A 15,985-nucleotide genomic window follows, 5' to 3' on the forward strand; every position below is an offset into this window, starting at 1 on the left:
ATTATCCGTGACTGATGTATATGTTAAAGATATTAAAGCAAGCAATTTATCTTAGTTGTAAGATATAAAGGTGTTGCACTGTAACAAGATAAGGAAGGCTGAACAGAACCAAGTTAAAGTTAATATAATGTGAGGTGTAAAGTGTATGGATCATATTATATACAGAATAAAGATAATTTATGTTGTTTTTATAGGGGTGGATGCCTTGATTAATGTCCATTGATTAAGCTGTAGATAAGGCTCCTTTTAAACAAACAGACTTGAAAAATAAAAATTATGAAAGGCATAAAAATGGTAAAGTTGTTGTATTTGCAGGAATCTCGTTCAAAGCATCGAATACTTAAATGATCAAATCCCACTTCATCAAAACTAACTTTATAGAATCTTCATTATATCGAACTCCCGGAACAACGAAAATGAACCCTGGTAAAGGAACCACTTGGCCACCATGGTGAAATTTGCCCTTCCTCCACTGTAGTGTGATCTTGAAGTTGATACATTTAGTTAGGTGGGTGTGGGGGTAGATCCCCCACATGGGGAGTGTGGGGCAAAGCCCCCCACTTTGTTTTTTTTGTTGTTTTTCTGTTTGTTGTTTTGTCCTGCTGGTTGAGTGGTTCTTTTCCCAGGGTTTGTTTTCATTGTTCCTGGAGTTCAGTATAATGAAGATTCGATGAAGTCGGGCTCGATGAAGTGGGATTCGATAATGTGAGTATTTGCTGTTTTGACATATTTGCAGAGTTTTTAGCTTTTTTCCCATTAGCAAATAATCTCAGTGGGAGACAAGAAGTCTACAGGTGCAGACAACTGGCCATAGTATATCTGAACAGTGTGTTCTGAGTGAAATTTACAAAGATTCATGAAAGGCATAAAAATTTTAATGGTGTATTTGCAGAGCTGTTATTTTTTCCCATTAGCAAATAATCTCAGTGGGAGATAAGAAGTCAGTAGGTGCAGTCAACTGGCCATGTATATCCGAACAGTGTGTTCTGAGTGAAATTTACAAAGATTCACTCCGACATCTGCAAAGTTACTAGCCTTTTTTTTATAATTACTATCTGTTTTTACTTGGAGAACAGCTGTCTCCATATACAAGCAATTAATCTTCAGAGCTCTGAGCACTTTCTGCTGAGAGAAATATAGGAGGTACAATGTAAATAACACGTAAAGGTATGGTGGCAAGCAGTTCAGTGAAAAAATACAGTTTGAAACTATGGGAAGTGAGTAAATTATATAAATAGGGGCTTCTACAGCAGCCTGAATTAAGTATAGCAGTGCACAATTCAGATTATTTATTTAAGGGTAGCCAGTGCTCTTTTTTTCACAGGGCTAAAACTTAAGGCTTATTGAAAACATGCAAGCTGTTTTTCACATCTGGCAGGGGAACAGATATAAGAAAAAAGAGATAGCAATTAGTGTAATAGAAACCACAGGCTGTAGCATGTGCTTTAACATGGGTAACCTTAGATTAGTTAATGCCTGTTGGTGCAGATGTTGATTTGGCGGCAAGTGCCCCATGTGGAGGTGCAAACTTAATTTGTTGAAAATATACATAGTTTTGTGTGTTTGTTCTAATTTAAAAGGGCATGGGATTATGAAAATATATTTAGCTTTTTGAGTGTTTTCATTGAAGTAAAAGGTATTGAAAAATGTTATATAAGTTCAAATGGAGATGAAAAGAAGCAGCTGCATAAAAGTTCAACCTTCCAAACAGTAGTGTATATATGTATGTATGCAAGCCAAAAGTTGAAAGTACACATTCAAAAAACTGTCACGTGTAATAGATGGGATTGATAGCTTTCTATCATAATTACTTTGCTGTCCATATTGTCATGAAATGTAAATGACCTTATAGGTATAGACAAAAAACAGAGTATTGAATTATATTAAGAAATTTACGGTGCAAATAGCAATGTTGCAGGAGACAAACTTGGATAGAAATGAGCATGTGACTTTCACAAAGAATTTTTTTGGGATGGAAATTCAGTAGAATGTCTGGGACAAAGGAAAAGGGGAATAATAATACTAACTGCTGAGAGGCTCCAATAGTGATAGGACAGGAAAAAAAAGAGAATAATGGTAGATTTGTGGCTGTGAATGACATTTCTCCAGAGGGGGGAAGATTATGCCAGAATGTATTTTTATTCCATAAAAAACTGCTATTATGGAGCATAAGAAATTTTGGGCAGAAATAGTCAGTTTTCAGCAGAGAATATTATTTATGGATGGGGACTGGAACTTTGTTTGCAAAAGTGAGGCTGTATAAGGGGGCCTAAAAGAGAAAATATAACAAAATAAGGTATATTTCTGTATAAATATGAAAATATTTGGCAGGAAGATTTGAATTCAGCAGTAAAAACTCCGAATTTGCATGTATTCCCCAGTGTACGGTAACTGGGCTAGATTGGATAGAAATTATATTTCCCAGGAGCATGTGTATTTAATTGAAAGATTTGACACACACCCAATAACTATTTCAGATCATGCATCAATAAAATGTAAGGTAAAGATGTAAGATAATTAAGTAAAAATGAGACTGACACTTTACTAAAAGAGAGGAATTTAAGGAATGGGTAGTCAAAATGCTTTGAGCATTATTAGGGAAGGTGTGCATTTCTTCAGAAGCGAGAGTTAGTGGGATAAAATTAAAATAAAGTTTAAAAATAGAGTATAAATAAGAAAGAGATATGAGAAAGAAGTAACAGGAATTATTTAGATGGATTTAAAGTATTGCAAAATAGGGGGAATCTCTCAGAATAAGAAGGGGGAAACTCGAATAAGAAAAGGAACAACTACAGAATATGAAATGGAAAATAAGGGAGTATTTGGATAACATGCATGAGTTCAGAAAGGTTACCAGTAAGCAACTGTTTTTTGATAACCACTCCAGATGACAATAACTTAGGCATCAGAAAGTAGAAAGGGTTGTCTACAAACTTAGGGTGTCTATGACAAGAAGATAACCAGAGATCCTATTAAGGTGTTAGAGATATGTCTGAAATTTTTTGAAAATTTTTATAAAGCAAAGGAATATGGATTCAAAAAGGGCACAAATCAAAAATAGATTTATAAATAGATTAATAGATTGCTGGCTGGCTCACTGATAGGACCGAAGAAGTCAGGATTGGTGAGACCACCTCCACCATGAGACTGTTCACCAGCAGAATACTTCAGGGCACCATGTTGGGCCTGCTCCTGTTTGGCATCTACTTCTTGGAAGTCAAGGTTAATGTCAAAGGCCTTTAGCTCACCAAGTTTGTAGATAACTGTAAATTGGGAGCTGTCATAGATTCCCCCATGACACAAACATCTTGTATGAGGGTCTAACACAAACAAATGACGGGTGCCAAATCTGCTGTTTAAAACTCAATGTGAAGAAATGCATTGTAATTCCCTTTGGGAAATTGTCCCCTAAATTTAATTACTTCAATACCCCCCCAAGAGTTGATCCTGTAGTCAGGGATCTGTGAACATGTGTAGTCATTAATCTGGCCTTTGGCCAACATGTAGCAAAGACAGTAAAAAAATCTTTCTATGCTGCCCAACTTATAGGTAAGGGTATGGCATCCAGGTCCAAGGAAGTTAATAGTACCACTCTCCTTAGCCCTTATCAGTCCCATCATTGAGTACAATGACTTCCTTTGGCAGGTACCTAACCATACTCTTGCAACAGTTGGAATGCTTACAAAGGTTCCTCAACAGGAAAATCCAGGGAATGAATAAAGGCCCTGTGTCTGTACTCAGTATCCTACCGGCTCCTGAGAGGTGATCTTTGCCTGACTTATTGATGGATCTTTTGCACATCCACAAAATAAAAAAAAAAAAAAAAACGCAGTAGAAACACTAGATCCAAGGATTTTGAACCTCACTTGCAACATAAATAGAACATACTGGAAGAACAGATGTATAACTCAAAGGACTCCTGTGTTATGGAACAGGCTCCCCATCCATGTGAAGCAGAGTTCATCCCTGAGGCTCAGGACTCTGACCCTATTCAAATGAAACCTTGATCATTGGATGGGAAATTGAAAATTCACCCCTGGTCTGGCTCCCATGTCTCTGATGGACAGAGGCCGTCAGTAAATATAATGTTTCTTCAATTAATCTCCACACACACACACACACACACACACACACACACACACACACACACACACACATACAAGTCTTTTACCTACATCTTTACCAACATATTCCCTCTCTTAATAGATACCCAAGGTACTTGTGGACAGAATTGGGTTGGGATGCAAATCTTAGGCTTTAAAGGCCCTAGTGGCCATTGGCTTAGTAGCAACCTATCAACCTGCAACAGTGCTAGTAACATAACAGGTAACAATAACTGTGAGCATACCTCTCAACCTGGAAACATCAAAAATCTGAACAAGGCTCATGAAAAATAGGTACAAATATGCACGCTGATTAACATCTAATTTGCATGCATAATTATGTAACCCCACCCACTCCGATGGCATTGTGGGATACCAACTATCAAACGCAAACTGAAGAGCAGACAACCAAAATATGGCACCAGAGTCCCCCTGCAGCCATTCCAATGTCCCATTACCTGGGTATTTCACCCCATTTACCATAAACACTAATGTGTGCATACTGCTTTACTTCTACAATGATTATTTTGATTTTATTTTTACAGTGCTGCAGCACAACAATGCACAAACACTAACAGATATCTGCTAAACAAAGCAATACTGTCTCACAATGAAAATAGACTTGGCATTAAAACTTCTATTCCCTTGAAACTCACATTCATTGAAACAGCATTGAAACCCACACCACATCCAAAGAAAATGCATCTGGCCAGTGGTGGATAAAGATTACCTTTGAGCTGTTTTCAAATCATTGGCCCCTTGCACACAAAACAAGAGACACACGTGTTCTTTTCTTTGATACACCTTCCTGACTTTATTAAGTTATATTCCTTGTATAATACAGCACACTTGTTAGAGCTCATTTTAAATTTATTGTTTGAACATTTTTCCAGTAGGCTGTACTGTAGGCAATGAAACAAAATGCATGAACCAATAATGACAAAACTGCCCAATTCAGAACATTTCCATCATAAGTCTACTTCCACACCCACACTATAAATAGAATGACAGTAGTGTAAGCCATAGGCATCTTGCATAGCTTCTCACACTTATTTTCAATTTCAGGTTTTTTTTTTTTTTTTGGGGGGGGGGGGGGACAAAAGGTAAAAAAATCAGGGACACATTTTAAACATTGCTTATATAATTTTGGAAAGTTGCTAGAATAAAATGTTACCACCATGCATTTCACTGGCAAGTCCTGAACCCACAACCTTATGCACTACAGTCAGAGCAACATATCACTATGCCAAATCAGCAGTTTCCTGAAAAACAGGAAGACTGAAACTTAATGGCTATCATTTAGTGAATTCAGTTCTCACTTCTCACCATAGCTCTCAACCTCTTAGCACAAAAAATCTGGACAAAGCCAATAATGGGGGGGGGGGGGGGTACAAATTCTGTTCAAACTTCTCACCATAGCTCTCAACTCTTAGCACAAAAAATCTGGACAACGCTCACAAGTAATGGTGGCTAGGGACTTTAGGCTCTTTTTACCCTGTACCAAAGGTACAGGGTTTGAGCGTGAATACCTCTAACCACCAGGTATATACATCTCAACTGTATATGATCATATAAATATATAAATAAAAATAATGGCCACATTAACATTTTAGCTCATTAATATCAGACACACTGCAATTTATCATATATCCTTCTCCTCCCACATACATATGAAATGTCAAATGTACGAAAGAAGAATGCATACTATCATACAAGCTGTCTGACAGTGTTGCTATTAAACAGAAGGATGCAAAAAAATCTACATGTTTGCATGTGGAGCATTGTTTTTGTCCCCCAAAAAATACAGGAGGATCAATAATAAGGAATAACTGTGTTTTTCACAGCAATAGGAAACTGGTTTGCACATGCAGAGTCCTGAGCTGACTATTTTTAAGTTAAAGCAAACAGAAAAATACAAACAAAAAAGAGCTTTTTCCTGTTTGGAAGGAGTGCAGCCCAGCAGACAGAACCACAGCCAACCCTGTCACTTTCATTACTTATAACCTTTGCCCTTTTGTGTTTGATCTACTGTCCTTATGCTGCCCTATCCCTGTGTTCAGCTGCATTCAGCCATTCATGTTGCTGATACCTATTTCTCTTATTCATTCTTTCTAATTTTGAATGCTTTAATTTGAGTTCTGATTTTTTTTCATTAGCTGTTCATTTTCTATATAGCTTTAATAAGGTCTACTGTATTTTCTGCAACTACCCATGGCATGAAATGCAGCTGAAGTATTTCTAGTTTAAATAAGTATATACATACATATATACACAGAGTTTTGTTCTCCTTTTCTGGTTCTGTCTTTCACAAGGTTAAATATATTTCACCATCATCGAATCTGCTAGTATCCTGGTAGTGTATCCACCTACAACTGTAGCACAATCCCAGAAACTGTGTCCCCTTCTATCACCACCCACAATCTGCTAGTGTGCCATTGAGCATATCAGTCCTGCACATGACTTCCCAGCCCATACTCATTCCAACATTCTGGAACATTACTGTCTCACCAACACCTGTCAGTACTGCTCATAATTGTCTCTCCACAACCATGTCCTGGCCATCCTGTCAATGCTTCCTTCACTTCTGTCAGAAATGCTTATCATTTTTTTCCATCTGCAGTCAACATCTCCCTATATCCTTTAAAATTTCCCATTGATGTTTCCACCTCCATCAGCATTCATCCATGCTAGTATGCTCCCCACCCACTCCCTATCAACATAATTCTCTAGATGTTCACAGACCTGTCACTTCTTTGTGTCTACACATCTCCTATAAAAATTAACCTTTTATGTCCCAAGCATCTGTCAGTATTATCCAGCAGTGGATTTCCATGCTATAAAAATAACCGTCTTCTGTAGCAGGTTAGTTTCCTCCTCTTCACACTAGTCAGTATCCCTAGCCCCTTATAGTGCCATTAGTTACATGCTAATGTTACCTCATGCCTCTTTTAGCATCCACCAGCTACTTTCATGGATATTAGTTTCACCACAGTTTGAAATCAGTGTCCCATTAAAAGACACCTACCATCACTGTCTCCTGTCACTGTTCCCCAAATCCTCTACATTGTCTCTCCAAATTGTGTCAAACCAGCCCCTATCAACTCCTTTCAGGATTGTTTTATACCCTGTCAGTATTACTCACATATGTCTCTTCAGTTGCTGTCATCATTATTGTCAGTGCCTCCCAAGTTTGTACCAGTCATTTGGCTAAGCTGATATATTTACCTTGCCAGTATGCCTGCACTATTGGTGTCTGCCCTTTCTAAGTCACTCTGTCTGTGATTTGCAGTCCCCATCATTGCTCACCACTCCAGCCTGTGCTAAAGTTGTCTTATTACATAAGTGTTTCTTTAATTCAATTTTTTAATAAAGGGAAAATACTTAATTTATTACCCAAGTGAGTAGACTTGTCAGACTCTTCTAGTATACAACTAAAGCATAAGAACTACATCAGTGATTAGTACTTCCTAATCATTTCTGATAATAAAGATACCATGAGAATTATCTGCAATTAGAACAGTAATTATAACGCAATCACTTAAAACAGGTTTTGAAGATTTGTAGGTTATAACCACCATTCATTTTGCTGATAGTTTTTTATCCTATTCAGGATCACAGGACTGCCAGATCCTACGCTGGGACTTAACAGTTGCAAGGCAGAGACAGAGCTTGATAAACATAACAACAGTGCATGTTTATGCACACATACACACACACACACACACACACACACACACACACACACACACACACACACACACACACACACACACACACACACACTCCGTACATGTCGAGTGTTCCCCATTCTGAACTGCCGTTCCTGTGCCGAGTCTTCATTCTTTCCCTGTTCCCTGAACATAAATCCATTACATGACTGCCGTTCCTGCCTGCTCACATTTGAAAGTGCTGCCGATAATCCAAGCAGCCAGGCCAGCCGGAAATGAGCTCCTTGAGCTCAACTCCAACTTGCTGTGGTAGCCCTGTTGGAGCTGACGTCAGCTCAAACAGCGCGAAACTCGAAAAATTAAAAAAAAAATCAGAAATGAAGGGGTACCACTTGGAAATTGTGGCACCCATTTATTTGGACCCCAAAACTTGGTAAAAAACGAGTAATTCAGTATGTTGGGAGGTATGACCATGAGTGAGTCAGTATATACATCAGTCTGGTTTTGTAATAGTCATGTTGTAAAATTAGTGAATATCAGATGTTAAGTTGTCTATCTCGCCTTCATTCTTGCTGGATGGGTTCGGAGCCGACCTCGGCTCCGACTCGGCCACTCTAAAAGCTCGAGAGTTGGTTCCACCGGCTCGAGGCTCCCCTTATATCCCACAATGCTAGGCGTGAGTTACCTCAGATCTCGTTTGCCGCTACAGCGATCGAGGTGTTTGGTTTCTACCGGCTTCTTGGTGAGTTATTGTAGAGTAAAATTTAGTCTACTTAAACCCCTTTAGTTTAATTTTTAACAGTTGTTTCCCTTAGTTTAGTGGATTTTGTCCCCTTTTCTCTTCTATTATCACCCTTTTCCTCAAGAACTCTTAAGTTCTTCCCTCGGGCCTTTGGGCCTTTTTCCATCCCCTAGTGTGTGTGTGTGTTTTCTCAAAGAATTTAAAACTTTGACAGTGTGTTTTATTTTTTGAGTTTAAACTTGTATAGGGTGTAATCAGTGTGTTTGACTGTGTGTGTGTGGTTACACTTCCTTCTATAATGTCTAAAGACTCAAAGGTCTCAGGCTTCAAGAAGTGTGACTCGTGCTGTCAGAAAATGTCTCTGACAGACGGTCACACTTCTTGTGTCTACTGCCTGGGACCTTTACACCTGCAGGACTCCTGCGCTGTATGCCACGGCTTCAGCCCCAGGGTCCTGCAGGAAAAAAAAAACAAACTTATTTTGAGAGGTTTACTTAAGCCTGAGGGTTCCCTTACAGTTCCTTCGGGAAAGCCCTCCAAGGCTTCTAGGTCCTCGGCTCCAGCTTCTGAGCCGAGGCCTAAGGCTTCGAAACCTCCGTCTACATCGGCTCCAGCTGGAGCCGATGAGTCTCAGACTGCAGTTTCTGTGGGTTCCTCGGCTCCGGCTGGAGCCGAGGTATTGGAAATTCCTGTGTCGGTTCCGACCAGACCTTCGGAACCGACATCTAGAAAGAGGTCCAGGTCACCGTCCCTTGGCTCCGTTCATTCGGCCCCAGCATCTCCCCTGCTGTCTGAACAGAGCCATAGATCTCACTCCTCTAGGTCATCGAGGCATTCGGACCATGACCTTCAGAGGGTAGTGAGTCGACTTCTCAAGTCCGAGGCACTGGCCCAAATGCTTCAGAGCCCGACTCATCAGTCGATGCCTGACCCTGTCCCTCATTATGTTTCTCCTCCGACTCCGTTGAGCTCGGAGCCGGGGCGTTTCTGAACCGAGACTGTGGTAGCGTCGGAGCCGATACAAATGTCTTCGGCTCCATCGTCGGCTCCGATTTCTTCCTTAGAAGAATCTCGGCGCCGGACTTCCCTCGTCGGCTCCGAGGGGGTGAGTGGCATCGGACCCTTGTCCGACCCCGCTCTCCCTCTCGGGGCTTCGGCGCTGGTGAGTTCGGCTCCGACATCGGCCTCGGAGCCATCACTGTCTGTGCCGAGGGAGGTTTTTAGCTTTTCGGAGTGGGGACCTCTGGCTCTGCCTGACAGGGGTGCGTTCGAGGTCATGCGGAGTGTGTTGGAACCTGGTTCAACTCCACAGTCGGCTCCGTCCGCCCCTCCCTCTTCGGTGCCTCAGGTCAAGTCGACTCACTCCCTCATCCCAGACCGCAGAGAGCCAGCTCCTCAGGAATCCCCTGTGGGGATCTCATCCTCTTCCGAGGCCTCTCCTGAATTGGCAGAAGAGCCCCCTCGGAAGAGAAAGTGTAAGAGGAAACACATAGACTCACCTGAGTCCGTCACCTCTGACACGGATTTAGAGGATTCCGAGGGTTCCCCCCGTTCCCCTTCTGAAGATGTCTCATTTGCAGACATTCTAGAAATCCTTAAGCAGAGGGGAAATTGGCCAGCCCTCAACCCTTCGGAGGATGAATCTGTGTACCTTGAGGCGTTTGGCTCGCCCTTCCACCTCCTGGGTGTCTCCCCCCTTTGACCCCCTCATGCAGGTGGTAGCAAAAAAGGCATGGACGGCTCCTGACTCAGTGGACCCCACCCCCAGGAGACCCTCAAAATTTATCACGGCACCAGCGGATAAACAATTTTTGACCAAGGGAGTTTCGGTGGATGCTATGGTGGTTGCTGCTGCCACTAAGAAGGAACTAGCTGATCCTTCAGTGCCTGTCCATCCACCTAACAAGGAATCTAGGTCTATGGACAGGTACGGGAAGCGGATGTTCTCATCAGCGACCTTTGCAATGCGTTCGCTGAACTACCTATGCCATTTTACTCATCTTCAAAGAGACTTGATCAAAGAAGCGAGTGACATGTTGAAGGATCCTACAGCTGTGGGTTTTCAAGACAAGATGAACACTCAGCTGGCTACCCTGAACTCCATAGCTAACTCCTCCATGCGCCTCCTTTCGTATGCGGCTGATGGAGTGAGCAGGGCCGCAGGGACAGGTGTAGCCTTACGCAGGCATGCCTGGATGCGGCTATGCAACTTTGCGGACCCCTTTAAGACGTCTTTCACTAATTCCCCGTTCGATGGATCATCTCTTTTTGGTCCCCAAGTGAAAGAAACCTTGACTAGGTGCGAGACGGATGGCAAGACTCTTTCTGCCGTCGGAGTCCGTTTTTCTACTCCTTCTAGGCCTTACCCCAAAGGCCAGAAAAGTGGGAAAATGTGGTTCCGCAAGCAATCTCAAGGGACTTAAGCCTGACGCACAGAGTTGGTTCCCGCCAGAGGGGGGAACAACAATGGTAGACGTCGCCCTAGAGGCAGGGGGGGTCCGCAGAACCAGGGCAATCGAGAAGCCTTCTCTGATAAGCCCTTTCAACATCCCTTAGGTGTTGCCCGACTGCCCACCTTCGGAGGCAGTCGGGGGAAGATTGTCACTGTACCCAGAAGCCTGGCTATCCCTGACTCAAGACAAATGGGTACAGTCCATCATTTCGAAGGCTATTCCATTCCCTTCGCTCGCGTTCCAAACCAATCAAAAAATCCCTTCCAGATGTTCCACCGCTCAAAGGGATCTTGCAGCTTTGGAAATTTCAAAGCTGCTTGCAAAAAGAGCAATTCAGCCAGTTCCAGCAGACCAGCAAGGATCCGGAATCTACTCCAGGTTCTTTTTAGTTCCAAAGAAAACAGGGGACTGGAGACCAATTTTGGATCTCAGTATCTTGAACAAGTCAGTCAAGAAAACAAGATTTCGGATGGTCACGCTGCAGTCCATCCTTCCCCTTTTGGGAAAGGGAAACTGGATGTGCTCTATAGACCTTCAGGATGCGTACTATCACATAAAAATGAACAGACGCTCCAGAAGATTCCTCCGCTTCAGGCTGGGAACCAGTAATTTTCAATTCAGGGCCCTGCCCTTTGTTCTCACCACTGCCCCCCTGGTGTTTACCAAATGCATGGCAGTGGTAGCTTCTCACCTGAGACGTCAAGGATTCCAGGTGTTTCCATATTTGGATGACTGGCTCCTCACAGCTCCCACCAAGCATCTTCTTCTAATGGCCAGGGACTACACCTTACGCATTTGTCAAAATTTAGGCATTTCAATAAATTGCGAAAAGTCTGTTTTGTCGCCTTGTCGTACTATTACCTTCATAGGCGCAAATCTAGACACAGTCAACATGTCTGCGAGACTAACAGATCAGAGAGTAACAGACATACACAAACTGGTCTCGCTCCTCTTCAGCAGCAACAGAATCAAAGCCAGGTTAGTTCTGAAAGTGTTGGGGATTATGGCGGCTGCCATACCTCTGCTTCCATTAGCCAGATTCCACATGAGAATCCTTCAATGGATGCTCTTCACGCAATGGTCATACCAGCAGCTTCCGATGTCCCACACCATTATGATTACGCAGACATGCAGGAATCATCTTCTGTGGTGGATGTCTTCCCCTCAGCTCTTATTGGGAAGACCCTTTGTCCCTTCCTCCGGTTGCTACTCTGACAACGGACGCCTCCCTGATCGGGTGGGGGCATTATCAGGGCAGAACTGTCCAGGGCACATGGCAACCAGACGAATGCCACTTGCACATAAATGTTCTGGAGATGAGAGCAGTGCTTTTAGCGTTGCAAGCCGTTCAAGACTCTCTTCCCTTGGGAACGATAGCAATCCAGACGGACAATATGTCTGTAGTGTGGTATATCAACAAACAAGGCGGAACCAGGTCCTACCCCCTGTGTCGAGAAGCACTCAGACTGTGGCAATGGGCGATTTCTTCCCAGCGGTTTCTGATAGCAACGCACATCCCGGAAGTCCAATCAAATTATGGACAAATTGAGCAGAGCTATCCTCATGCCTCACGAGTGGTCTCTGAAAGACTCTGTTGTGAGAGAAATTTTTCCCAAGTGGGGTCAGCCTTGCTGCGACCGTTTTGCTACTCCCCAAAACAGCAAGTGCAGAGATTATTTCACCCTATTCCCTTAACCAGGCCAGCCCAGCAGAGGCGCTCTAGTCCAAGTTTGGCCCGGGACTTCTGTATGCATTTCCTCCTTCCCACTAATCTCTCAAGTGATACAGAAAGCTATCGCTCAGAAGGCCTCGTTGATCCTCATTGCTCCTTACTGGCCTCGACAGGTTTGGTTCCCCTTTCTACATCATTTTCTGTTGGAGCGACCTTGGCATCTGGACCTAGTTCCAGATCTTTTGATCCATCAGTCAGGTCAGTTTCATCGCTCCCTTCCCTCTCTGAACCTCACTGCTTGGTTCCTCCAATTCCAACCTTAGCCAGGCTTCCTCAAATATCTCACTCTGTCCGAGATATTTTGATAGCTTCCCATAAATCTTCCACTCGGAAGGTTTATTTGAGTAAGTGGAAATGTTTCGCCTATTGGGCTCAAGGAAAGGACATAGATCCTTTCACTGCTTCCATCCAAATGGTCCTTGATTTTCTAGCTGAACTCTTCCATGCAGGTTCATCTCCTTCTACTCTTAAAGTTCAATTGGCAGCTATTTCTAATTTTCATGTGGGCATTTCAGAGTCTGCTATCATGTCCCACAAGCTTTGTAAAGCCTTTTTGAAGGGAGTTTTTCTACTCAGACCTCCTATAAGAAATCCTCCTCCTCCTTGGGACCTAAATTTAGTTCTTAGCTCTTTGATTCTTTCCCCTTTCGAACCTGCAGCCTCCTGTTCTTTAAAATTGTTATCATGGAAGACACTTTTTCTAGTGGCTATTACTTCAGCTAGAAGAGTTTCAGAACTTCATGCACTCAGCTGTCGACCTCCTTATCTGTTGTTCCATAAGGACAGGGTATCTTCTGAACCAACCCATCTTTTTACCTAAGATAGCCTCGTCTAACCTAAATCAAAGCATTGACCTCCCTGTGTTTTTTCCAGAATATTCTAACAGGTCTGAACAAAAATTGCATTGGCTAGATGTTCATCGTCAGTTAAGTTACTATTTGGATAGAACCAAACAATTCAGAAAATCTGACCAGCTGTTTGTCTCTTATACAGAAGGCAGAAAGGGACTTTCAGTTTCAAAGGTATCATTATCTAGATGGCTAACATCGCTGATTTCCCTTGTTTATGAAATTAGACACCAAAAGCTGCCTAACAAACCTAAAGCCCATTCTACCAGAGCTTTGGCTACTTCTATAGCCTTCCAAGACAGACTGCCTATTGACACCATTTGTGCAGCGGCTACTTGGGCTACTCCTCACACTTTCATTTCTCATTATAAATTGGATTTAGCTTCTAGGCATAGAGCTAACTTTGGTTCCACTGTTCTCAAGAGTCTGTTCCGTTAGGCCACCCAGGACAAGGTGCTAGGGACGGTCCCATCCAGCAAGAATGAAGGCGAGATAGACAACTTAACATATAGAAGTTATGTTCTTACCATAACGTTCCATGTTAGTTTTCTTCTTCTCGCCTTCTTCTTGCGTCCCACCCTCCTTCCCCCTGGCCTGGACAGACCTAGAGGAGTTTGATTGTGACCTCTTTTTCTACCACCTCTTTACTTTAGGTATATGCTCTACCGTGCATATTTCCTAGATCAGGATGTAGGTCACCCTTCTCTTCACCCGTGTTTATAGAGGTGGATTTTGTTTCTAGTTATTCTGCTACTATTATAAGCTGGGCCTAGCTTACAAACGAGATCTGAGGTAACTCACGCCTAGCATTGTGGGATATAAGGGGAGCCTCGAGCCGGTGGAACCAACTCTCGAGCTTTTAGAGTGGCCGAGTCGGAGCCGAGGTCGGCTCCGAACCCATCCAGCAAGAAGAAGGCGAGAAGAAGACAACTAACATGGAACGTTATGGTAAGAACATAACTTCTATATTCTTCTGTATGTAGTTTCACAAGTCTGGAGCTGGGACTTTAGCAACAACCACTGCATCCATTTGTATTACCTGAATTATAGCACTAATGTCTACAGTTGTCCTCACTGTTTCTTGTCTGATTGTTGGCTGTGTTTCCTGCATTTTTCAAACTGTAAAAACTACAATTTTTAAAAAAGACAGAATTGCCTTTTTTGTCTGAAAAGGTTATTACATTTTTTTTTTTTTTTTTTTTTTTTTTTTTTTATGATGATCCAGTGTCCTCAGAAGTTGCTTTTCACAACTTTTCGGCAACAGCCCGGTATTCGCAACAGTTGCTTGCCAGTTTTTTACTGTGATGAACTCAGCTGCTGGCTTTGTTTTTATCAGATTGCACTATTACTAAGTCAAGAGATACATCTGCATTAGGCTGTAATTGTACTATTTTGCCATATGACCATTATGAATGCCACTAATCGTATACTTCATATCATGACATCAGTGAGCATAAACCTGTTTGTGTGCATCAATTTGCAACAGTGATAACTATGAATTCTGGTTTGTATTTCCTTATTGCATAAAGATTTGCATTAACTGTGGAACAGAATTTAGTTTGAGGTTGTAGCTGTGTATGCCTACATTTAAATGTGTTCAAGCTTTATTTTACTTCTTGAGTCAAAGAGATTCTGTCCACCCACGCTAACTGGCCAATGTGGGTTGGTTAGCAAGACAAAGATAATGTCTGTCTATTTCAGAAATGTAGTACAGCTATAAAGATAAACATCTCATTAGCAGTTCATTACCATATCTCTGAATCAGACTCTGAGCTGTCAGACCTGACTTGCGCTAGTGTTCTTCCTAGCATCCCACACATTGTAGTAGCACAGCCACCCATCCTCATTGCGCACACACTTGGTTTCGCGAAGACACACACACACACACACACACACACACACACACACACACACACACACACACACACAAAGACATTCCCAGATTTTCCCATGCGTATACACAATACACATTCAGGAATCTACAATCAAATCCTCACACGCTTGTTCACAATCACAGAAACACTAAGACACACATGCGCACATGCACACATACACATTCACACACACAGATTCTCTGTCAAACACACACATTGATTCAGCTGCATTCATACCACTACAAGTGTGCACCCAGGCATTTATGCAATGGTGCACTCTCACGAGCATGCACACACACACACACATACATGGCTGAACTGTACTTGCCAGTTCTGCTAGTGCTTCCATAAGAGTGAATAGGTGAATGCCATCAAAAAAACAGCATTCACATTTCCTCCTACAGTAAAAATTAACTCGGCTGAGTGATTGGGCTAATCGAGAGCCGTTGACATCTCTGTGGGGAATACATGGCTAATTAGCATTTGTCACTTCCCCCTGAACTTCAGAATTCAAAAGCAGTCTCCCCAGTGAGACTGCTGTCTTTGCTAAGGCCCCTATGAAGAG

General features: G+C 42.4%; 1 protein-coding gene across 1 annotated transcript in view; it reads left to right on the top strand.

Moving 5' to 3' along the window:
- Positions 1-15,985, top strand: part of GTF2IRD1 (GTF2I repeat domain containing 1) — a gene marked incomplete in the record, with an annotated part of 795,304 nt that overhangs the window by 505,660 nt on the left and 273,659 nt on the right.

Source organism: Protopterus annectens, chromosome 13.part0 (assembly GCF_019279795.1).
Source record: "Protopterus annectens isolate FY-2018-M chromosome 13.part0, PAN1.0, whole genome shotgun sequence".
NCBI lineage: Eukaryota > Metazoa > Chordata > Ceratodontiformes > Protopteridae > Protopterus > Protopterus annectens.